At 40.2% G+C, this 26487-nt stretch overlaps 1 protein-coding gene and 1 long non-coding RNA gene across 3 annotated transcripts in view; both read right to left on the reverse strand.

The window, feature by feature from the left end:
- The window catches only part of LOC115553796 (juxtaposed with another zinc finger protein 1), a gene marked incomplete at its 5' end in the record, with an annotated part of 219932 nt that overhangs the window by 116702 nt on the left and 76743 nt on the right, over window positions 1-26487 (reverse strand).
- LOC115553348 (uncharacterized) lies at window positions 24200-24852 on the reverse strand. Of its 2 annotated transcripts, none has more exons than XR_003978443.1 (3): window positions 24819-24852; window positions 24360-24440; window positions 24200-24265 (listed from the first exon to the last, which is right to left on the reverse strand). It is a non-coding gene; the product is annotated as an uncharacterized LOC115553348 (long non-coding RNA). The 2 variants fall into 2 exon arrangements; XR_003978444.1 differs by having other exon boundaries at window positions 24815-24852.

A 26487-nucleotide genomic window follows, 5' to 3' on the forward strand; every position in this document is an offset into this window, starting at 1 on the left:
GTATTGTTTGATATCTCAAAAACGGAATGAGCACAAATTTTTCATTTGTCGTGCACAAACGTGCACAAACGAAGCACAAATGATCTGAAATAGTTTTACATGTTTTTTTTAAACATGGGGTGCCAACTTCACGCAGGTCTTTTTACTACCTCCACAATATTTTTAATACCAACACGACATCCAAGCAGCGGGCGGGGGTATGCAAAGCACCACTTACTACTTACTATAAGGTATAAATGTGACACTGCCGCGGATCCCTGTAGTCCTATGGCTGCTGCTGCTAGCACCGCAAAACAACGACATAGAGAGTAGAGGTCTTCACTCCCGCGGGACGCTGACATAAAATAGTGCAGCGCGGGACAAAGAATTAAAGCTCATTGCGGGGGCGGGGCGGGATGATAGAGGTGCATTTCGGGGTGCGGGATGATACACTGCACTCCCGCAAATCAAATATGAGGGTAAAGTAAAATATACAAATTATCATGAAGCCCTCAATCAATAAGCAAAACCTACTTTTCCAACAACTTTTCCTTCATGGTCGAAGCAGCAGCTGATTCTTTGAGCCTTAATTTTTCATTTAGACGTGCTTGTACCGACCTGCAGAGTTTTATTTTTTTAATATGTGACTGTTTCGTGTTTCAGTTACTGAGGCCTATGTTAATGTTCTGTATGGTTGAAAACATGCAGGCTTACCAATAAGTTCTGCTGCATGTTACCAATACTATGGGCCTAATGAATTATGTGCGCGCTCATTTTTTTCCAAGCCAATGGCACAGGCCTTTTCCTGAGACAGAAAGTAAACATCCATCTTTGTGGGCATTTGCGGGCGGGAGCGGGATATAATATCATAGATGCGGCCGGGAGCGGGACTAAAAATTACAGCTCTTTGCAGGAGCGGGTGGGAGCAGCAGCAGTGGGAGCGGCACTGTACAAGGCGGGAGCGGGAAGTGAATATTGTGTCCCGCGCAGACCTCTAATAGAGAGCTGCTCCCCTTCGCACGAAGCCACTGCTGGTGAATGCTCGAAGCGTTGCATTTACCCATTGCATTTACCCATTGCATTTACCCATTCTCTCATATAGCTAGAAACTCAGCCGTACAGAACTCCTGAGGGGAAAAGACGGAAACTGTTGCTGGTGTTACACCGAATTCTGCGACCCACCGAAAAGTGTGGCCCCAGGGGGCGCAGTTGCACATTTTCTGCAACATGCACGTGTGCCATTATAACAAAAAACATAAATAAAACGTAAGATCTCCGGTGGGTCTTTCTTTTCTTGATACTAACATTAATCAAAACACTATTTTACACAGTAGCCTATAATAGGAAATGCTCAAAGGTAAATCAGCAGAATTTAACCATGACTGTAGCTTTTATGGATAAAGAAGCAACGGTGAAGGACCCTACTAAACGCCCTATCCATTGTATGGGTCTGTAAGATGCTAATCAAATGTATTTATAAGCACCTTTACTAAAAAAGTAATTGGTGGGGGGAGATCTTATGTTTTTATGTATGTTTTTGTCATGCCTGTCTACGCTTCAAACTCGTGCATATCGCAGTAAATGTGCAAACAGCGCCCCCTGGGGTCACACTTTTCGGTGGGTCGCAGAATTCGTGTCGCTCTAGCAACCAGCGACGCAAACTCGAACGGCTACTCAGTTCTGGTCCTGTTAGCACCGCTATACTGTATTTCTTAGGCTAGATGAAGTTAAAACATGTAAACAAAAAATGGAAACTCATTTTTATATTGAGGTGGTGGTGAAAAATTTACTACCAAGTGAAATTGGTTTGTTTACCTTTACTACCGCCCCCTCTTCAAGGGCCTTAATTTTAAATTTTATTTTTTACTACCTTTTACTACCGCTGCGGACACCCTGATTAATAAGATAGGACTGTGACAAACAATCAATAACAAAAAACTAAAGGGGGGGGGGGGGGGGGGGTAGGTATCGTGAACCTACGGCTTCAGTGGGGGTTTCATTCCGTCTGCTTCATTCCGTCTGCGCACGGCACCTTCTCAACGAGCAGGAGCGCCTGCAGCCGCAGGGGGCGCCAATTCGCCAATTCCCCACAGTGATATGATAGATAATAGAAAACCGTTTCGCAGCCCAGATTATTATTTATTTATTTACTTGGTCGTTCCGCCCCCACGTGGCTTGAAAAGTGCCGACCCGGGCCACCGCCCGGGTGGCCCGTGTCTAAAACCGCCACTGAGGGCAAGAGTGGGAACATAGAACAAAGGACTCACATCACAAACTCAGACAGTCACAACATGAAAAAAACACATAAATACATGAAACATGTACATACCTACGAGACCATAGACCCACATTACAAACTCAGACAGTCACAACATGTAAAAAACATAATACATCAAACATTTACATAAATACCAGACCATAAGATATGTTTGGGTTTCTTAAAAACAAAATACACGTAACATTAAAGGTTGGGTAGGTGATTTGCGAAACGCCAGCAGATTTGAAAATACAAAACTCAAATGGTCCTACCCCCTCTCCTTCAACGCTGACTCTGACTCCACCCATTCCAAGTACCTGGACGCGCAATCATGCACGAGCGCGAACAGAGATGCGCGAGAGAGCGAGCCAGGCTAGCGTAGGTTTTCGTTTAACAACATGGCACTACATTCAGCTGTAAGTTGCACCCAGTACCGCAGGAAGTAGGGGTGCTGGGGGTGCTGCAACACCCCCTGTCCGAGGCCCTGTCTTATCACAGAAACGATCATTTCTAAAACTCCGGCCAAAGTGGAGATTTCTGAAACGCTGGTTATGTGTTGTCGTGTCCACGAGGAGAAACAGATTTTAGGTTCTGAAGCGTCACATTATACACAGGAAATGCTTAACGTCATGTGAGCGCCCACTGTACCGTATTGGTGCGAATATAAACACAAACCCCATTGTAAGACGACATATATTTGGAAAAAAGATTTGAAGACCAGATCCGGTTTTTATGAATAAATAAATTGTATCATTGAAATAATATACGAAAATAAAAAGGCATCGAATAAAACACTGCATTGCCCACTAAACAGTAGTGCAAAGTACTGGCCGTACTGATGTGTACACCAAAGACTATTCCTGACACTCCTCTGCCCCGCTGTGTTCGCTCTGGCTGTGGTCGCTCCGAACTGTTTCGGCCCCATTGCAAAGCGAGTCATCCTCGCTGCTGTCCAAGGCATTTTGAGACGCAGGCATTTATTTTAATGCTCATATGACCTAGTGCTGGTTATATGAAACGTGTGAGGGTAGCGGTGGTGCGCTAAACTTGTTCTGTGAGCAGCTGGATGTGAACGATCGATTTTCAACTGTGCGCGCATGCACTGGTGTAATTGAGCTGCGCTGCTATACATCTTTTTTATCAATGAAACGAGTTGCGAGTCTTAGTGCAGGCTGAGTTTTTTTTTTTTCCCAGCACCCCCTGCTGAGAATACGTTCTCGCTGCTATGGTTGCACCAGATGTTATAAACATTAAACGGTCACATAAATCATTACTATTTTTAGAAAATGTTATGTTTGTTTCATATAATTGTATTGGAAGTCCTGGTTTTCACTAGGGTTGCCGCGGTGTGGACATTTTCACACCGAGTAATACACTCGTCTCCACACTGGTATTACCGAGTATAAACGGTATAAACTTTGAAACTAGGTCAACCGCCACACAAGCATCGGTTTTTTAGACCCTTCTCGTCCTTCAGTTGCCGCCAACGTTCGAAAGCAGCGCCTAGGATTATTCTTGATTTCAGTTTTGCTCTTTCAGCGTTTTTATTATCAATTACACTCTGAAAAGAGATTTCCTTCTCTTTGCTGGTGGTGGTGGTGGTGGGGATGGTGGCGTCTTGTCTGCTATGGAAATTGTCTTCTACTGCTAGGTCCAAATGTGGATTAACTAGTTCCAGTAGCTACCGCAGGATAACAACAAACAGGAGCTTGCTCTGGGTCACGAGCTCTGGGTCACGAGTACTGCACGAAGGGGTCGCGCGCGGGGCGCGGGGGAGGGGGAGTGCAGTATGACCGTTTGATGACGTACTTACTGTCCAATTGCAACTCGGTGGCAATGGAAATTATTGGCTGGAGTTTTTTCGAGCCCTGGCCCGTTCCACAGATGATTCACTTGTTTAATTTTCATGTCAGTACTTCTAACTCAGTGGCTGTAAGCGGGTTATGATAAGGATTTCAAGTAATTTTGCAAAAATGGCCAAAAAAGCGAATCACCTACCCAACCTTTAAGAAAGGGAAGAAAATAAAAGTAATAATAGATAAAGCTAAACTCAGTTAGTGATGGGCATACATTTAAATGTACAAAAATTACAGAGGTTATTGATCGGATGTGCTGTTCAAAAAGAAATGCACTATTAAACTATGCCTTGTGCTCCGTTATGCAAGCTCCAAGTCTACAATTGAACAATGTATTTTTGCAGTTTTGAGTGCTTTGTGCCAACTTGTGCTCCGTCATGCAAGCTCCAAGTGTCACACTGCTTAAGAAACAGATTCCTTCCAACTAACTATTTACGAAAAATGCAATCAATAACTTATGTACAAATAAATGGTTACATTTCAACCAGCAACGAAGTTGGAGTGGCCTACACACATAAATAATTGTAATACACCAACATTGTTAACTGTCATACATAGGTAGCTAAACAAGCTAATGAAAAATTAAATACCAATGCTGAAATGTTAGACTATTAACAATAATATAAAACTAGAACTGCAAGCAGTTATGCAGGGGTCCAAGAAATGTGCATTTCGCCGGCACAACGCGAAGCATGTGTTCGAAAACCAATTGGCGTGGCCTATGCCAAAATATGCCACTGACTCCAGTGAATCTGTGCATATAACGTTTTTGACTGTGGGAGCTTCGGTGTGGGAGTTATAGCCCAAAACGCGTTTTCAGAACATTCCATTGGCCAGTAGGAGATATATTATTTCGTCGTTTATTTGCGCCCCCTTGTGGCGAATTTTCCAAAGACAATTTTCCTTTGCCAAATAACTCCCGCCCACATTAATAATTCTTGGCCATATTTTCTATATAGACTCGGGTTTGCCCCTTGATGGTTTCCCTTATAGTTTGAAGAACATTCCTTTGGCCAATTAGAAGATATACAATTTCCTCGTTTATTGCGCCCCCTAATGGCGAAATTTTCCGAATTTTTATCGAACGACATTAAGGCTAGCACCAACATGTGTGTAAAATTTGGACTCGATCCGATGTGTAATTTTGGTTTTTTTTGGATTTTGGATTTTTCACGTCTAATTTAGCTAATAAACCAATATTCAAAACGCTACCGTTTCGTCGTCGAAGGTCGGATCAAAAAAGTGTCTCAGCATTTCTTTGCGTGTGCGTCTGAAGATGTCGTGTGCAAAGTTTGGTGTCGATTGGTCAAGAAATGTGGGAGGAGTAGGGAAAAAACAGTTTTGCGGTTTTCGCGATTTTGCGAAAAAAAATTCTAGACGCAAATGGGCGTGGCCTATGCCAAAAGATGCAGCAGACTACAGTGAATATGTGTGTACAAGGTTTTGAATGTGGGAGGTTCGGTGTGGGAGTTATAGCCCCAAACGCGTATTCCTTGGTATAGCGCCACCTAGTGGCCGGCGTGTCTGGATTTTGTAGTCTGAGTAGCGGTGCCGAGACCTGGATCTAGTCATGCAATTGGCGTGTCGGCACCATTTACGGTTTGGGCTGTGGGCCCACTTTTAGGCGGGAAGTATAATAACTAGAACTGCAAGCAGTTATGCAGGGGTCCAAGAAGTGTGCATTTCGCCGGCACAACGCGACAAGAAATGTGCATTTCGCCGGCACAACGCCAAGCAAGTATTCAAAACGCTACCGTGAACAACATGTGGATATAAAGGTTTTGACTGTGGGAGCTTCGGTGTGGGAGTTATAGCCTAAAACGCGTTTTCAGAACATTCCATTGGCCAAATAGGAGATAGACAATGTCGTCGTTTTTTGGCGCCGCCCTGTGGCGAAATTTTCCAAAGACAATTTTCCTTTGCCAAATAACTCCCGCCCACATTAATAATTCTTGGCCATATTTTCTATATAGACTCGGGTTTGCCCCTTGATGGTTTCCCTTGAGTTTGAAGAACATTCCTTAGGCCAATTAGAAGATATACAATTTCCTCGTTTATTGCGCCCCCTAATGGCGAAATTTTCCGAATTTTTATCGAACGACATTAAGGTTAGCACCAACATGTGTGTAAAATTTGGACTCGATCCGATGTGTAATTTTGGTTTTTTTTGGATTTTTGATTTTCCACGTCTAATTTAGCTAATAAACCAATATTCAAAACGCTACCGTTTCGTCGTCGAAGGTCGGATCAAAAAACTGTCTCAGGCATTCTTTGCGTGTGCGTCTGAAGATGTCGTGTGCAAAGTTTGGTGTCGATTGGTCAAGAAATGTGGGAGGAGTAGGGAAAAAACAGTTTTGCGGTTTTCGCGATTTTGCGAAAAAAAATTCTAGACGCAAATGGGCGTGGCCTATGCCAAAAGATGCAGCAGACTCCAGTGAATCTGTGTGTACAAGGTTTTGAATGTGGGAGGTTCGGTGTGGGAGTTATAGCCCCAAACGCGTATTCCTTGGTATAGCGCCACCTAGTGGCCGGCGTGTCTGGATTTTGTCGTCTGCAGTAGTCCGAAGAGATCTGGATCTAGTCATGCAATTGGCGTGTCGGCACCATTTACGGTTTGGGCTGTGGTCCCACTTTTAGGGAGGTAAGTATAATAACTAGAACTGCAAGCAGTTATGCAGGGGTCCAAGAAGTGTGCATTTCGCCGGCACAACGCGACAAGAAATGTGCATTTCGCCGGCACAACGCGAAGCAAGTATTCAAAACGCTACCGTGAACAACATGTGGATATAAAGGTTTTGACTGTGGGAGCTTCGGTGTGGGAGTTATAGCCTAAAACGCGTTTTCAGAACATTCCATTGGCCAAATAGGAGATAGACAATGTCGTCGTTTTTTGGCGCCGCCCTGTGGCGAAATTTTCCAAAGACAATTTTCCTTTGCCAAATAACTCCCGCCCACATTAATAATTCTTGGCCATATTTTCTATATAGACTCGGGTTTGCCCCTTGATGGTTTCCCTTGAGTTTGAAGAACATTCCTTTGGCCAATTAGAAGATATACAATTTCCTCGTTTATTGCGCCCCCTAATGGCGAAATATTCCGAATTTTTATTGAACGCCATTAAGGGTAGCACCGACATGTGTCTAAAATTTGGACTTGATCCGATGTCTAATTTTGGTATTTTTTGAATTTTTGCGTTTCCGACGTAAACGTAGCTAATAAACAAATATTCAAAACGCTACCGTTTCGTAGTCGAAGGTCGGATCAAAAAAGTGTTCTGAGTTTTCTTTGCGTGTGCGTCTGACGATGTCGTGTGCAAAGTTTGGTGTCGATTGGTCAAGAAATGTGGGAGGAGTAGGGAAAAAACAGTTTTTCGGTTTTCGCAGATTTTGCGAAAAAAAATTATAGACGCAAATGGGCGATGGCCTATGTCAAAAGATTGCAGCAGACTCCAGTGAATATGTGGGTACAAGTTTTTGACTGTGGAAGGTTCGGTTGTGGGAGTTTATAAGCCCCAACGCGTGATTTCTTGGTATAGCGCCACCTAGTGGCCGGCATGTCTGGATTTTGTCCGTCTGCCGTCACCTCACCGACCTGGATCTAGTCATGCAATTGGCGTGTCGGCACCATTTACGGTTTGGGCTGTGGTACCACTTTCTAGCTGGGAATAATAATAATAGGAAGAAAATCCATCCTTACAACAAACAATAGGGACTCCCACCCTGTTGGCTTGGGACCCCTAATAATAGGAAAAATCCTTACAAAACAATAGGGATCCAACCTGTTGGCTTGGACCCTAATGATACCGTCATGCACCTGTTCTTTGTTCTTTGGATCTTTTGAATTAAATGGCCTCAATCTATGGTGAATCACAATGATCTGTCACGGTTAGCGAGGTGGCAGGCAGGCAGGTTAGCGACAGTTCGGAGGTTAAAGGATAATTTATTAACTCAAAAGGCAAGGAACACGGGGGACGCGGGTAACACAGGAACACCGGACCACACAGGACACAAATCACCACAAACTAAAATGATCCGACAAGGAACAAAGGAAAGACAAGGGCCTTAATACAAAACACACCACAGGGCACGCACCCACGAAGTAACAGCTGAACACATTAGGGGAGGGAGCAGTAATCACATAACGGAGGAACCTGACATGTGGAGAAACAAGACCGATACCAAAGTAAAACAGGTAACACACCAAAACAAGACAAGGAAACCGACAGACCATTACATGATCGCAGGCAGAGGACCGTGAGAGTTATTGAGCAGCAGCTGAACCAGTCTAAAATCGGACACGTTAACGGAGCACTGAACTAGGCCCTCTCGGATGCCAGGTCGAAACAACATTTGTTTCACTACGACTCCTTTCAGCTGCACACCTCCTTCTCCAGCAAAAAATAATTAGAGAGAACGGCTAATAAAACGCTTGAGGTGGCGTTTTGAAAAGAAAAAACATATTTTTTTTTAGGACATGGCATGAAGATAATTATGAGCTTTTGATTGATATCCAGACATTTTTTGCGGAGACACATTCCTGTAGCCCACTTGTATTGGAGTGAACGGAGATATCTACTTCTGGGTCCCATGAATCGAGGGACCCGTCCACAGCCCGCTTAAACAGCTGCAATACCAGGCTTGGCCGCTGAGCCACTGGTGGAATGCGGAAGTATGCACTGTTCCTGGGGGCTTGGCTTGGCCCAGATCTGCAAAGGGGTGAGACTTATATAGACACACACCAGCCCAGAGCCGTGTTCAATACCCGTACTTTCCATGGAGTATACTTAAAGGATAGTACTACCTATACTATCCGTACTCACTGAGTATGTAAATTTTTTCAGATGTGAGTGCTGTTCCAAATCGAGGTGCTACGTGCGTTGCACTAACCGGAAAATTACGATCACGACTGCCGCCGCGGCTCCTCCCCCGCATAAACATCCCGCTCTTGAATGGTGAACTCTTACGCCTAGCAGCTATAAAAAGCTATAAAAACTATAAAAACTATCAAAAATTAATCTTTTAATGCAGGCTGTGTGGAAACTGCGCCGACTTTAGCTCAGCCTGGCTCCGCCTCTTCCGCTACGTAGCTAAGATGGCTGCCGTTGAGTAGGGAAAGTGTCCTTCGAGCCACACTTCACGATTAGCCCGTTTTGAGTACGACATCCGGGTCCTTGAAGTATACTTCTTTTCGCCGGATCTGAATTGGAACGTACTACGTACTCAGAATTTGGCTAGTAAGTACGGATAGTACGGGTATTGGAACACGGCGCGGGTCCTTGAAGTATACTTATTTTCGCCGGTGTTGTGTCGAGATCTGTTTCCCCGTCGAGATGTGTTTCCCCTAGTCCCCGTCCCCGTCCGAAATTACCCGAAGGGCGAAGGAAGCGCGCGTACACAAAAAGCTCGCCCACGAGCTGCTGTGCTCGTACCACAGAGGCACTTTGGAGAGAGCATTTCAATAATAATAGTTTGTTCTAAAAAGTTAGTATACACTGTTTGATGTTATTAAAGTCTTTAATGCTTGTCTGAGCCTCCTTTCCTATGGAACAGAGGGGGAACAGTATCTGACAGTAATATTCTAAGCTGTCAGGATGCGTTCCCCCTGTTCTAAATGGTCAAATTTAGTGATATCAGCCTGAAAACCACAGGACTTATCTGTTGTGGGGAAAGAATGTAGCAGTATGAATTGAAAGATGTGTGAGCCTCCTTTCCTTACGGGAACAGAGGGGAACAGTATTTTTCTGACAGTATTATGAATGAGCCACCACTTCCTTCCAACATGTCCATAACATTAAAAATGTTAAAAAAAAAAGGCTCTCACAAAAATAATATTTTTTATTGATAGAAATCTACAATACAACATCTTCAGATAAAATTCGCCTAAAAAAAAGGTCAGTTTTGAACCTTCAGCTCTCTCCAAAGTGCCTCTGTGATACGAGCACAGCAGCTCGTGGGCGAGCTTTTTGTGTACACGCGCTTCCTTCGCCCTTCGGGTAATTTCGGACGGGGGCGGGACTAGGGGAAACACATCTCGACGGGGAGGAACAGATCTCGACACAACACCGGATCTGAATTGGAACGTACTACGTACTCAAAATTGGCTAGTAAGTACGGATAGTACGGGTATTGGAACAGGTGTCTCATCAAGAAGATGACCCTCCCACGACCTGGAACCTGCAAAGGGAGAGCAAAGCAGCAAAGAACACAGAGGCCCCTAGTGGAGTGGTGGGGTCGTCACTACCTCCCCTTAAAAACGGGGATTCCCACCAGGAATGCCGGCCAGCCACAACTACACAAAATTTAATTAAATGATCTACTCATAACCACTAAAGAGAATAAATGCACTACTTTTTTTTTTTAGAAGTATACACTCTAAAAAATTAAAAAAAAAAAACTTATGGCAACAAAGTGACACGTTTAAACAATTGAATAGATTTGATTGCTACAATTTTAATTAAAAGTATTGAATAAATTAACTATATTCAAACAAAAAAAGTAAGTATATTGTTATAACAAAAACTGAGTTGGATTTAGTAAGAACTTGCCAAATACAAAGCAATATAGCACAAAAATATTTTGTAAATCTAAATTAATTTCCATCTACATTTTACTATATATTTGGTGTAAATGATCTACATTTACTATATATTTGGTTTAAATTGATCTACATTTTCTATATATTTGGTGTAAATTATCTACATTTACTATATATTTGGTGTAAATTGATCTACATGTACTCTACATTTGGTGTAAATTGATCTACATTTACTATATATTTGGTGTAAATTGATCTACTTTACTATATATTGGTTAAAATTGATTTATATTCCACTGAATATCTGGTGGAAATCATTTTATATTTTACTGAATAAAAAATATGTCAACTCATATTTGAGCACATTTGTACTCAATTCAACATATTACACTGCTATAGTTACTAGGGATGGGCGTGAGGAATCGATTACTCGAGTACTACTCGTTACAAATGAACTCGGTTGGTGGACAGCAAACTCGAGTTTGCATATACACACACAAACAAAGTTTCTGAAGCAAATGTATCAATTTTCTGTCGGCGCCACTAACGCATGACGTGGGCACAAAGAAAATTAAATTGCATCCATTTCCATGGCGCGTTCCGTGCCGTGTGCAGGCACGCCAGAATTCAAAAAGTTAGAGATGGCGGTTAAAGCAAAAGCGCAGCGAAGAATGAAATACTTTAAAGAAATAGGAGATCATAAGGTGAAATGTAAAATATGCCAAGCGAAATCGGGCTACAAGAAAGTACTATGCGGAAACATATGCTCCTGAAACACAACGGTGAGTTCGGGAAAGCAGACCCGCAGCAACGGTATTGAAAGTGAAAGTGTGTCGGCTATTTTCACCGCCGCAAGACGCAGCTGTAATCCGGGCGTGTAGAGAAGATCACAACGCTGAGTATTTCCATAGTCCATTTGCTGCCATTTTATTTGCAGCTCTTTAAATTATTTGCAATGGTTAGGCTACTTGTTTCGTTTTTTTTTAAACTGTTACAGGCCTTGGTTCGACGGGATTTAAATTGTGAGACGCATATTTATTTTTGTAAGGAAAATGTGTTTTGAACGTTTGCAAAATAAATAATGAATACTCTGATAACTCTGACTGTTTTGATGGAGAATAAGCATTACATGTTTGGTTGGTAATATTGCCGTTCATCATCAGGCCTATTCCTGCTGCAGATGCGTTGCATTCTAAAAATAGATTTGATTTAACGAGTACTCGATTGATCCTCGAGGAATTCCTTCGATCACTCGAGTTTGGAATTTACTACTCGTGCCCATCCCTAATAGTTACTGATCCGTACCTAACCAAATGTTTTAATTCCACTATAAATTGGCATCACAGGAATAGAAATCTATTCAATAGTATTAATTGTCACTTGTTGCCATAATTTTTCTATGCGTAATCCACTCAATATCATGCATTTTGGTTCCACAGTTTACTAAAGTAGGGTCAAAGATACACATGTATAACAATGAAAGCATGTTAACATTATTTATGCCACTTGTCTTGTCTGCAAATAATATCATTTTTGAAAGAGGGCTTAGTTGGAAAAGGTTGATTTTTTTTTTTTTTAATACTTTATTTTTTAGAATCACCATGTGTCTGTACATTCAAATGTACACATGAAACAATGAGACAAAAACACACACAACATTGACAACAAACTAGACACGCACATAAAGCAACATAAACAAACAAGCAAACAAACAAACAAACAACTACATTGACAACAAACTAGACACGCACATAAAGCAACATACACAAACAAGCAAAATCAACAAACAAACAACAACAAAAAAAAAAAGCAAGCAACGAGACAAGAGGACACATAAAACAGATAGAGAAATATAATATAAAAATAAATAACAAATAAAAATAAAAAAATAGACGAGTAGAATAATCACAGATTATAGCATTATGATTAAGTTAATTATAGTAGGTTGACAACTTGGCCCATCTTAACTCATATACTTTGAGGTTTCCCCTCATTTTATATGTTATATACTCCATTTTGTGTACCTGCTGAGTGGTGTCCCTCCATTTTTCTATTGTGGGCGGGTTTTTTTTGGAAGCCAGTGTCTGGAGGATTTGTTTTAAAGCGGTTATACGCAGCACTCTAAGCAAGTAGTTGTCTTTTTCCTCATGGGTGTGTCTATGGTCTTTCCCAGCAGTATATAGTCTGTATTTAGTTCAACAGCACATCCTACAATGTGACAGATTTCTTTCTGTACCTTTTCCCAAAATATCTGCAATACAGGACATGACCAGAATATATGTTGTACGTTAGCGTATGATTCTCCACATTCCCTCCAGCAGTTTGTTGTGATTTTATTATTGTATTTAGCTTGCTGCACTGGTGTTATAAAGAATCGTGATTGTATTTTCCACGCATATTCTCTCCAATATGGCGATACAGTAGTTGTGTGAACATTCTGATTCATTTCCATCCAGCTCTCCTCTGATATGCCTAAATTCAATTCTTCTTCCCATTTCAGTTTTACTTTTGTGTCTTGATGTTCACAGTTATTTTCCAGAATAGTATATACTGCCGAATTTGATTTTGGGACTTTGATTTTATCATAATTCTTTATCAAAAATTGTACTAATGGATGTATGTCTCTGCTGGTCTTGTTTTTAATTTCACTATTTTGAATATAGCTTCTTATTTGTAGAAATCGGAAGAAGTGGGAATGTGGCAAATCATACTCCTTGCTTAAAGATTCAAATGATTTGATCCCCTTTTCATTCAAGCACTGTCCAAAAATGATCAGTCCCTTTTGTGCCCAGATATCAAAGGCTTCATCAATTTTATAGGCATGAATTCGGGATCTTCTTTTATCTCTCTCAGAGCCACAAGTCTGTCTTTATTTCAACAGTGTTTTTAATTCTGGCCCAGATTTCCAAGTATTTCTGATTGATGTATTGTCTTTTACTGGTGCTTTTCGTTGGTATTTTGCACAAAAGGGAATAGTTTTTAATGGACCCTGACACATAAACATCTCTATTGTTCTCCACTTTGCTTCTGAATTATGATTTAACCAGGTTCGTATGTGCTGCATTTGTGCTGCCATATAATAGTATTTCAGGTTTGGGAGAGCAAGTCCTCCCTTCTCCTTTGCCATTTCAAGTTTTCATTTTAACCCTCGGTTTTTTATCATCCCATATAAATTTACCAATCATTGTATCCCAAATTTTAAAGGTATTTGTGCATAAATATAGTGGTATTGTCTGGAATAAAAACAAAAAACGGGGTAGTACATTCATTCGGACTGCATCTATTCTTCTACCCAAAGAGCATATAGCTGATCTCCCACCTATTCATATCCTGTCTAATATGTGCCTCCAAACATTTATAATTCAGCTGGTACAATAGTTTGTTATTCTGTGGTAGTACAGTTCCCAGGTATTTAATTCTGTCCTTATCCCACTGCCATAGATAATTACTCTTTAAATCGCTGTTTACTGGATCTCCTATAACCATTGCTTCACACTTCTGTATATTTAGTTTATATCCGGATACCTTACCATAGTTATCAATGACGCGCATTAGAGCTGGTAGTGATTGTTCTAAGTTTGTGAGATATAAAACCACGTCATCGGCATATAAAGCTAATTTATGAGTTTGCTCTGCTATTTTAACGCCCTCTATTTCATTAGTTTCTCTAATATATGCTGCCAGGGGTTCCATACAGATTGCAAAAATTAAAGGGGATAGGGGATCTCCTTGTCTTGTTCCTCGTTGTAGCTCGAAACTGTCAGACAGAGTCCCATTGACTCTGATCTGTGCTTTTGAACTACTGTACATAGCTCAAAGCCATTTGAAGTTATCATGAAAGCCGAATTTACTGCAAGTTTCAAATATAAAGGGCCATGACACCCTATCAAAAGCCTTCTCGGCATCCAGAGTGAGAATCAGCGTTTGGGTATTAATTTCCTTTGAGAAGTCTATTATATTCAATGTTCGTCTTACACTGTCTGCTAAATATCTATCTGGAATGAAGCCAGTCTGGTCCGGATCTATGATAAGTGGGATAATCTTTGTTAATCTATTTGCTATAATGCTACTTAGTAGCTTCTGGTCCACATTTAATAAGGTTATTGGTCTATAGGATCCACAACTTGTAGGGTCTTTCCCTTCTTTATGTATGACTGTGACTATGGAGTTACACCACGTATTTGCCCATTGACTGTGATCTAATGCCCAATTGAAGGCTTTCTCCAAAACTGGCAATAACTCTTTACTAAATTCAGAAAAAAATTCTCCTGTAAATCCATCATTTCCTGGGCATTTTCCCCGTCTCAACTTTTTTATCACCACCATGATCTCTTCTGGGGTAATCGGTACGATCAAGTTTGCATTTTGTTCTTCAGTTACTTGTGTTAAGCTTATTCCAGATAGGTATTCTTTAACTTCATTTTGCCGACATAAATTATTGTCTGAACTAAACAGTTGTGCATAATAGTTTGCAAATTCTCGTGCAATATCACTCTTGCCTTTAACAATTGCTCCCCTTGTTTGATTTTTAATTGCTACTATATTTGATTTTTCCTGTTGTTTTTTTAATTTATAGGCTAAGTTTTTCATTGCTTTTGCCCCACTGTCATAGTATTTCTGTTTTGTAAAAATCAGAGCTCTTTCTGCTTCCATAGTCAATAGCCTATCCAGTTCATTTTTAAACTTATTTAGAGATTTCAAATCAGAGCTACATCCTGTCTCCTTATGCTTAAATTCAAATGTCTTAATTGATCGCTCTAGTTCCTTTGTTCTTTTCTCCCTTTCTTTCTTTTTATATGAGGCAAAAGATATAATTTCGGTTGAAATTTGAAATTTAACAAACTGCAGAATGACCTTTGGAATCTGCCCAAACTTGTGGGTGTTACAGGCACATGACAATACATCACAGTCCATACGCATTGCTCAAAGGTTTTCAGACTGGAAAATGCTTTTTAATATCAATTAGTGTATTTTTACATGCGCCAAATGAAATCATCAGGGCTAATATCTTTTACAAACAGCTAAAATGTAGTTCCAATTCAATCTTCAATTTGCATTCCTACACAGTGAACAAAGATTAAGAACAGCTGCCTTTGCCAACTCTAAGTAAAAAACATCATGCCACTCCCCTGAAATGGCTATGGTTAATTGGATTTCTCAGAACAATCAACTTCAGCACAGAAAATCAGGCATTGAACAGAGCCCTGAACATAACTAACATAACTGACAGTTTTGACAGTGACTTAACAATTTCCTTTAACTCCTTTAACCTTTTCTACATCAGAGACCTCAACAAACAAGGCATTAGCAAGCGTATGTATGTGGGCTTGTGTGGGTGCGGTAGCCTAAATATAATCCCCTTTTTCTAAACGTATTTCAGGGGCATGTATGCAAATGTTACGGACATGCATTCCTTGCAGATATAGTTCCATTTAATGATCCATCCGTCCAGAACAATTGCATATTTCCTATACTTTTCTGTCCATTGTTTCTCTCTTTTTACATTCATAAAGTCACTCAAGCGCACGCTATTATTATTGTGTGTCATTACGTAGTCGATCTACAGGTATAATAGAGTGTAAGAGCCAGGAATAGGCTGTCCTTTTCCTTTATTCTGTTGTTGTGGTTTCCATGCAAAGTAAAAGTGCCAGTGTATTTAAAAGCCTCTTGTGGCCTTTTAGAACTGTAATAAATGTTAACAGAGAGCATAATGGATAGTAAAAAAGTGTAGTTATTTTTTAACTCTGTGTACTCTTTAGTGTAGATAACTTTGTAAATAAGAAAAAAAAATAGCTTTTTAAGAATGCAATTCACAGTGGTCTTTTAATTTCCTCACACTAGCAATTGAATCACCCTTAATGAAAACAGGATATCAACAAGCTGCACGAGCTTCAGTCCGCTTCTTAAGCCGCTATTTTCTTAAGCTAGTAGCTTATTTTTGAGGCTGTTCACTTTTGGGGACAGCTTCGAACTATCCAGTTCGAGAAAGAGCTTCTGGAAGGCTTCAAATGTGTACCTGAGCTCCTTGGGATAGGCAGATTCACTGCGTATGGTAACCCAATGAGCATGGAGCCAGCCCATGGCATGCTACTCAGAACGCTCAGAACTTGATACCGTCCACCACGATACCAACGTCGGGATCTTCTGATGTACTAGTCTTCATATTGTAGATTTTCATCTTTTGTACAGCAAGGTCCTGTGACACAAGGTCTTCATCAGCATCCTGAAATAGCAAACACATTACAGCAAAATGTTACTGACCAAATTGAACATCTTCTAAAATGCTTCAAACCCTTTGACAATTAAAGGCAAGACTATCTACTAGTCTATTTCGCCATTTGTCACATTGTTATCCAAGATTAGTTAAAAAATTATCCAACCAGCTTATTAACAAATGATATAGCACTGTGAGCTCATTCTTGAAGCTTAAAGTCATCCTAAGCAACTTATTTCAGAGGTTACTTCAGTCTCTCTGAACAAATGTCTCTCAACTGTTTTGTGAGTTCTCAAGAAGAAAAGAATGAGATGGGGAGTTTTAAGTAAAACCTCCTATGTCTGCAGTAGTTATTTAAAATTGCCAAAGTGTATTTACATGTCAACATGTACTTTTCTTACATCATACTCTTTTAAGAGTTGATCTGTCGATTCCCCAAGGTACACCATCAAACATCGAATGACAACATCTCTTGTCACGTGGATGCTTCGATTGCTTGGAGCCTGAAATTAAAAAATAAGCATTATTCAACTTCATGGTGTAAAAATCACTCTCTGACCTTAACTTGTTAAAGCTGCATTTTCTAACAGTAAATTATTGTGAAAATAGTCCCTCTGAACTGCTATGTCAGGGACCAGCCTAATGAAAAGCTTTTTGTAATTACTTATGTTTCCTGGAAACCAGAACTGATTCTGGAAAGTCCTGTATCCCAGTAAATTGTCGCAGTAAAGAAGTAGTGCTTAGTAAATAAACTCTGATATTGTACTGTTTAGCTGCGTCTCTTTTTCCGGGACGGTAGTTAAAATCCATTCCGGTGTCACTCTCTACTGTGTGACACTGCCTACGTGTACTGTGTCCAAATTTCATAGACAGGTTACATTTGAGCGTGAATAAGCTAATACCTGCTTCCTACGGGCATTGCCCTAGTGTGATTAAATAAAATACCAAGTGCCAGATAAATAGGGCTGACATGAACAGAAAGAAAACTGTAATGATTATGCACTCGCACCAGTGTGACCGGGTAAAAATTCACGTCACATATTCAATCAAAATAGTCGCAGTCTAGAGTCCCGATAGTAGCTTACAGTGCTCAGTCTGCACCACGCTCTAATTTACTGACCTTAAACCAGCATTCAATAACGCAACTCGTGGTAATATGTCAACACGAGCTGCCTGCTACTCCTGTTTGAATGCTTCTCCGTCAGAGAAAAAATAACTGATGTCTACAGTGAATGTACCCTGAACGTGGACACGGCTGTTTCTGTCTCTACACGGTCACGGAAAACCTCTGTTAGCCTTGTTGAACATGCACCAAACACAAAACTATTTCCAATAAAAAGTAAGGCCAAATTTATCAAACAGAACGAGCAAACAGAGAAACTTTGTTTTGAAATATAACGAAATCCATGGCCTTAATAAAATATTAATAGCGAAACTGTTAATTCAGTTAATTTATCTCGACAACGACATGCAGTAAACCGTGTAAATGGCTTACCTCTTAAAGCAAGAATCCTTCTTTGGTCTCTGAGATTAGTTCCTTGCTATGTAGCTAGCTAGCCATCTTGGTTGTTGCGCGATACAGGGCATGGGTGAGGGAGAGGGAAGGGTGAGGAAGGAAAATTAGTAAAAGTAGATCATTTGACGCGTCTTAAAAGAGAATTACATAGCATATAACAGGAAAATACTTAAAAAATTCAACATAATTGTCGCATTGAGCAGACGAAAAGAATGACACTGTCATTCTTTTGGTCGAGGCAAAACGGCCTCTGTTTTGACTTCAAATCACAGCAACAAAGCTTAATTTTGACTTTACAGCAGAGTAAGGTTGACATTTTTGTTAACAAACGCGAAACAATGTTCACATGCTACTGCATCATAGTTTAACCGTATCTGTTAGCGAATATAATGAAAAGTTATTCACCTTTTGGGAAGTGGCAGTCCGAGAAATGTGCTGACTGCATGGTGCTGACAGACGTCCATGTGGCGCAAAATGCCCGCTCGGCGGAAGTTAAAGTTATAAGAACCAAAGAGCAGTGCTGATCAAATATAATTAAATACTACTAATGGGATCACAGCTGATTTTTTTCGGACATAAATAGTAAAATACAATAACCTAATAAAAAGCATTAAATTGATTGAATTCAGCTAAATTTGTATCCAAATTGCTTTAAGTCTTTTTTATTATGTAAAGGTTGCATAAGGTTGAAAATACTGTAAAATAATAGATAATTTCTTTCTCGTAAAAATACGGTTATTTTCCATAATTAAAATACAGTTTATAGTTGTAATTTTAACAAGATTTGGCCTTATTTTCATGTTGTTTTTAATGTTTAATTAGAAACATTCACATTTTAAAACAATGAAATTACCTAGAAATATGGTAAATAAATGTTGTATTACGTATAATACTGCTTAAATTGACAGAAATGTGCTTTTCTTAGCTGGTTTTTAATGGAAAAAGGTTGTATAATAATTTATATTTGATGTAATATAACAGTATATGGACAGAAAAAAACGTGATTGATCTTTCAAAACAAGTAAAAAAATGTTGAAAAAGTAAATGTTTAGTCTCATACTTACTGCTCAAGTAAGTATGAGACTAAATAAGGCACAAATAACCAACTTTCTATTGTATTTCTTTCAAATGCTACATTTAACACTGAAATCCCAAAGCTTGAAATCCCAATACAACATTTAACACTGAAATCCCATTACTTTGCTAGATTAAAAATAAAATAAAATAAAATAGCACAGCCAGTGTTAGGCATGTGTAACTTAGAGCTGACTCTGGAGAATGCTTGTCCTGCCTACAAATTGCATGTCCATAGGTCCTTGGTTTACAGAGCCTAGGCTGAGCACTAACAAAGGATTTATAGCACATAAGTACGGACAGGAAGTGGATCATGATCGTGGAGATATTCACTGATTTTGACAACAAGAATTCCCCTTAATCGCTGACTCCACCTTCAAATAGCAATAGTTTGGACATGCAATTTGTACGCAGTACAGCAGGACCCAATCAGGAGAAAACAGTAAACATCCACAACTGCTACAATATGACAATTGTGCCAAATTAACAATCTTTTTGAAAACACTAGACATTTTTAACACTGAAATCCCAAAACAACATGTTAGGTTGCATTAAGTTTTTTTTTACTTTGCATAAAATTCTAATTAAATAATAAAATAAAAAAGTACTGCCAGTGTTTTCAATGAATCACCGCACAACAAACAATGAGTAGACCTAGACAAACATCATTAATACTACAACAAATGTAAATCTTCCAAGAATCTAAATACTGCCAAAAGAATACAGGTTAAACTAAAGCTGCATGAGTGCATGTTAAAAGACAAGTGCATTCACAGAGCAAACATGGTCCATGGCAACAGCTCATTCAGCAGCTCTATTACTTTAACGGTGCGGCCACACCAAACGCGTTACTCGCGTTGGATAACGCGAGTAACGCGCCTAACCTGACGCTTGATCATTGTGTGGTGGTTACTCGGTTCAACGCTTCCAACGCGTCAACGCGCCAACGCAGCTAGATGAGTCCATGTCCATGCAAGTGAACGGAGCGTTCCCTCTTCATCATAACTATCAAACCAAACATCTTTCACATTCACCGAGCGAACATTATGAAAGTAAAATGCACATTTCTCGCTAAAAATGTTTCCATAAACGCATTTAATGGCGTAACTATGTTACTATTTCCACCCTGAATAAAGATAGCTGTCGGCCGTGGCTGCGCTGGAGTCCGAGGTAGGAAACACAAACGCCGCCGTGTTTGGGTGATAGAGCTTAGATCGGGTTAGATTAAATAATCTCTGATATAAATAACAATAATCGGGTTGAATAACTTCACATGGTGTGTCTGGTGTGTTTCCAGCATTCGTAGTGTTGATCAGGAGAGAAATAGTCCGCCAAGACGTTGAGGTTGCTTAGCATCCAGAGACTCTGTCCATGCAAGTGAACGGAGCGTTCCCTCTTCGTCATAACTATCAAACCAAACATCCTTCACATTCACTGAGCGGACATTATGAAAGTAAAATGCACATTTCTCGCTAAAAATGTTTCCATAAACGCATTTAATGGCGTAACTATGTTACTATTTCCACCCTGAATAAAGATAGTTGTCGGCCGTGGCTGCGCTGGAGTCCGAGGTAGGAAACACAAACGCCGCCGTGTTTGGGTGATAGAGCTTAGATCGGGTTAGATTAAATAATCTCTGATATAAATAACAATAATCGGGTTGAATAACTTCACATGGTGTGTCTGGTGTGTTTCCAGCATTCGTAGTGTTGATCAGGAGAGAAATAGTCCGCCAAGACGTTGAGGTTGCTTAGCATCCAGAGACTCTGTCCATGCAAGTGAACGGAGCGTTCCCTCTTCATCATAACTATCAAACCAAACATCCTTCACATTCACCGAGCGAACATTATGAAAGTAAAATGCACATTTCTCGCTAAAAATGTTTCCATAAACGCATTTAATGGTGTAACTATGTTACTATTTCCACCCTGAATAAAGATAGTTGTCGGCCGTGGCTGCGCAGGAGTCCGAGGTAGGAAACACAAACGCCGCCGTGTTTGGGTGATAGAGCTTAGATCGGGTTAGATTAAATAATCTCTGATATAAATAACAATAATCGGGTTGAATAACTTCACATGGTGTGTCTGGTGTGTTTCCAGCATTCGTAGTGTTGATCAGGAGAGAAATAGTCCGCCAAGACGTTGAGTTTGCTTAGCATCCAGAGACTCTGTCCATGCAAGTGAACGGAGCGTTCCCTCTCCGTCATAACTATCAAACCAAACATCCTTCACATTCACCGAGCGAACATTATGAAAGTAAAATGCACATTTCTCGCTAAAAATGTTTCCATAAACGCATTTAATGGCGTAACTATGTTACTATTTCAACCCAGAATAAAGATAGTTGTCGGCCGTGGCTGCGCTGGAGTCCGAGGTAGGAAACACAAACGCCGCCGTGTTTGGGTGATTGAGCTTAGATCGGGTTAGATTAAATAATCTCTGATATAAATAACAATAATCGGGTTGAATGACTTCACATGGTGTGTCTGGTGTGTTTCCAGCATTCGCAGTGTTGATCAGCAGAGATATAGTCAGCCAAGACGTTGAGGTTGCTTAGTAACCAGAGACTCTGTCCATGCAAGTGAACGGAGTGTTCCCTCTCCGTCATAACTATCAAACCAAACATCCTTCACATTCACCGAGCGAACATTATGAAAGTAAAATGCACATTTCTCGCTAAAAATGTTTCCATAAACGCATTTAATAGCGTAACTATGTTACTATTTCCACCCAGAATAAAGAAAGATGTCGGCCGTATGCTTCTGTCCAAGCTCACTACTCTCTGCCAGTGACGTCGGGTCAAGCTCAACGCTGATTGGCTATCGCGGCCAAGCGTCACGCGTTGGAGCGTTGAAAGTTCAGATTTCTGAACTCCGGGCGTTGGCGCGTTGGGCGCGTTACTGCGTTTACGTGCGTAATTACGTGCGTCTGACGCGCGTAACGCCCCTAACGCGACGCTTCATCGCATGTAACGCGTCTACGCGCCTATACCAATGGTTCCCTATGCAAAATGCCGAATTTTGACGCCCCTAACGCGAGTAACGCGTTTGGTGTGGCCGTACCGTAAGAGAAAACAGCAAATCAGAGTCACATTTTGGGAACGCATGAGCTCCAGAAAAAACATTCATTTGATAATACAGTAGACATGCTGCATGTAAATACTGCAAGAACAAAGAACAACAAAGTTGCATGTGAACAGTCCAGAATCAAGTCAATGAGCAAAAAGATCCAAGGACAACAGCTCACTCATAGTCTGTTTTTGAGAACTTGGGCTTTCTTTGAGAGCGTGGTGCCGTCCAGCTCCATCACAACTTTTTGGCGCACTTCAAACGTGTACTTTAGCTCAGGAGGGTAGTTGAGGTTCAATACATACATTAGGCCAAATAATATGGCAGCAGCTAATGCAGTGTTGTCCAGTCCTTGCATTATCTGCAGGCCTTCCAGGACAATCCCCACGTCCTCTGGACCACTGGTTGCATCATTTTTCACGACAAATATTCCCACCGTGGTGTCCTCAATCGATTCTTTGATGGCGGCTTCGTCCTCTGCCTGCACAGTGAAATCACAAAATAGATCGGAGTGAGAAAAAGCAAAAATCATATTTACAATGGAATTATAATGAAAGTGCTATTTAAAAGATTTTTTCATGTTAAATAATTTAAGCCAGTCTGATAGCCTCTCCTTTTCTCTCTGTTAAACTTAAATGCAGACTGTACATGTTTCAAATTAAAATGCCTATATAGTGTTGTGCCGATAAAACACGAGAAGGTTCATTTTATAGTCAAGTTTTAACTTGGATAAAGCACTCACCTGTGTGTCATGTAATGGAAGCAAAAATTAAACTAACCAGACCTTAAGGTCGAGCAACCAATATAAATGTTACTAAACACAACGGAAGTGTGTTGCGTAATTTGCATCAGTACAGTAGCCTAGATCTATTTCATTAAAGGGGACCTATTGTGCTTTTTCGACTTTTATGACCTATAAACGTTGTTATAATGATTCATAGTCATGTTTTACCATACTCATGTGTCAAATAATGACGTACATGCATTTCGACGTATTCCCTGCTGACAGTCTGGTGTGGCTGTGCAGAGCGCTAAACACTCGGGACAACGTTTGCGATTCACTTGTTCACATTTCCGGGAAATCATCTACGTAGGCACTCCTGCCACGCCCCCATATGCCTGGTCAAATCTGCCCGCGCGCGCGCGCGCTTCAAGGAAGGTAACCAATCACAACGGAGTTGGGTTGGCAGGAGGGGGGCGAGGGGGCGGAGAAGGACGAAACCGAGCGTTGACAGAGCATGCTGAAAGCGCCCAGATGAGAGGAAGAGTTTCCCGAAAATCTACATCGTTTTTTGTGTATGGTTAAACATGACTATCTATCATTATAACAACGTATATAGGTCATAAAAGTCAAAAAAGCATAATAGGTCCCCTTTAACTACGCATTTTGGTGTTCAACAAAATATATAAATTGGTAGAATAACTTCACTCACCACAAACTCCCTGACAAGATTTGCTGGGTCTTCGTTGAGGTACACACACAGCCACTTGAGAACACATTCCCGCCCTGCGTCAACGTCATCGTCCTAGGTCATGGGGATTAGAAGAGAAAGACATTTGTTTGGATTTTTTTATAAATTCAGTATTTTATTTCCCAAAAATTCATTCTTACTTGAGTCATGGGGGCCAAAGTTCTCTCAAGACGCTTGCCTATCTGTCCTCCTCGTTTTTCGAACAGCTTTAGAAGTTTGTCAGATCGTACATCCAGCTGTGACAGAAATCTGGATTGCAGGGGCATGGTGGTAATGCGCTTAAATTCTGCATTTATCTGAAAATAAAAATAAGACAATCATTTGATTACTTCATTTTCTAATGATCTTATATTTAAAATATATAAATTGGTCTGTATTGGTCTTCCAAACCTAGGGGTGCAACAGAAACTTCCTCTTCCACAAACTCCTCATCCTGGCAATCAGCTGAAGAATCATGTAATGATGGTGATGCTAATGTAGTTAACACAATACCAGGAATAAAATCAGTTAGGTTATGAGGTGTGTGTCGGCTTCTCTTATGAGACATAAACGTTCCATAAATATTGGTTTGAAAAGTACAGCCAACAAACATGTCAGAGACAATTTCATTTCTCCTCAGATGTATGTTGATATTAATAAAGTATTCCCTTTCATTAGATAGATTTTTGCATCTACATAAGTGACAGCTGAAAGTAGCCAACTCTTTTTGAGTCTGACTAACTTGTGTTGAATGAACTCTACTTTGGTGTACAATTAAAGCATTCCAAGTCTTAAATGTACATGGATAGTGGATGGTGCGCCCAAAATGTGGATGCTTGAGTTTATAATGATTAAGAAGTAAAGACCTACTAGCTACTGCAACGGAACACCCCTTACACTGCCACATCACTGGAAAGAGAGAAAGAGGGAAAAATGTGAGGCCAGCCAACCAAATACATCCATATAGCTTTCCTAAAAGAATCGGTCAACATGCTTCACAGTTACTCTTTATTGTAGTTTAAATGCAATTCATTTAAATGCAACTCAAATTAGTTTATTAGCTACACCTAGTTAAAATAAATGGAGTTCATGGTGCTTTTAAACTGTTCAATGGGGACCTAATAAATCACACAGGAAAGTATATTCCTGCAAGCTAATGTTATCACTCAGTACCAAAATATTAAGATTAATTTTCATAAATTGACAGCAACATTCGAATACTATTAAGTTTAAATAAGTCAAGTGAATCAAATAAAGCATTTAAATACTCACCATTTCTACAGAGCCTTAGGAAAAATGCTTGAAGCAGAAGCCCGTCTTAACCCAACCGTCTCAACACCAATTACCTATACCTACAGAAAAAACTAAAACAGCCATATCAACTAACTCTCTGGAATCCCAACAACTCAACCCTGTGAAATGGACATAAACAAACTATTATAACAGAGGAACACACATAACACAACATTACATAATACCCAGTCCGTTACAATGACTGGGGAAGGCTAGGTATAGCTGGTAAAGACCAAACCGCATAAACTATGAATGCCTTTGCTACCCAGCGATGCTAATATTAGCCTAATGCTAAACGCTAGCTGCCATTGTCGCGTGTACGTGACGCCTAGAGAGCCCTCGGCTAAAGACAGGTCCATCAAAATTCTCACTGGCCCAATTAATATACTCACACGTTTTTACGTTTTACCAGGCATAGCAGCATAAAAATAAAGACATTACCAACGACTTTCCCCACTGTGGTAGCCTATAGTGAATATTTCCCAAAAAATGCACCAACATTTCGAGTTGCTTAAGCATGCAGTTAGTAACTCCCCCTCCCCCCAGCGAATTACACCCACTAACTTCATAGTTCTAAGGAAAGTCAACTACGCTTTCACACGATAGAAAAACATGCTTTATTCCCTAATTTCGTGAATGAGTCATGAAATTAAAGTTGTTTAGGCCTAGCTAACGCCAGCGAATAGTAACCACAGCGAACTTTAACACATTAGTATAATCACATTAGGCCTGGATTTTCAAAAAATACCTTGGCATAAACATGTTGCCCAACCTTACGAGCAAATTAAAACAAGTATTTAGAGTGACTGACTCTAACAGTGACATATTTGGTAAGATTTAATTACTAGAGATGTCCGATATTATCGGCCCACCGATATTATCGGCCCGATATTAGCATAAAAATGTAATATCTGTCAATATCGGTATCGGATTTTTTTCGCCTTAAAACCGATTTTTCTTTTTTTATTATTATTTATAGCTCAAATAAATGTTTTCAAAATTGTGCAGTACAGTGCACATTGTAATTGACTCATATTTGTGCATTTATTCAATTAAGGTTATTGAGTTTTAGTTAAAGAAACATACTGCTATGTTGCACATAGTTGTTCAGGTACAATGTTTTATCATTTGTGAAGTCAAGTTTGCCCTATTTGTTGTGGGCATTGTCAAGATTATCTCAGGGAGAGTGTAATCCAAACTGTTGTCTGAGACCATTAAAAAAATAAAAATAAACATGGCACTTTTC

The sequence above is a fragment of the Gadus morhua genome, chromosome 11 (assembly GCF_902167405.1).
Source record: "Gadus morhua chromosome 11, gadMor3.0, whole genome shotgun sequence".
NCBI lineage: Eukaryota > Metazoa > Chordata > Actinopteri > Gadiformes > Gadidae > Gadus > Gadus morhua.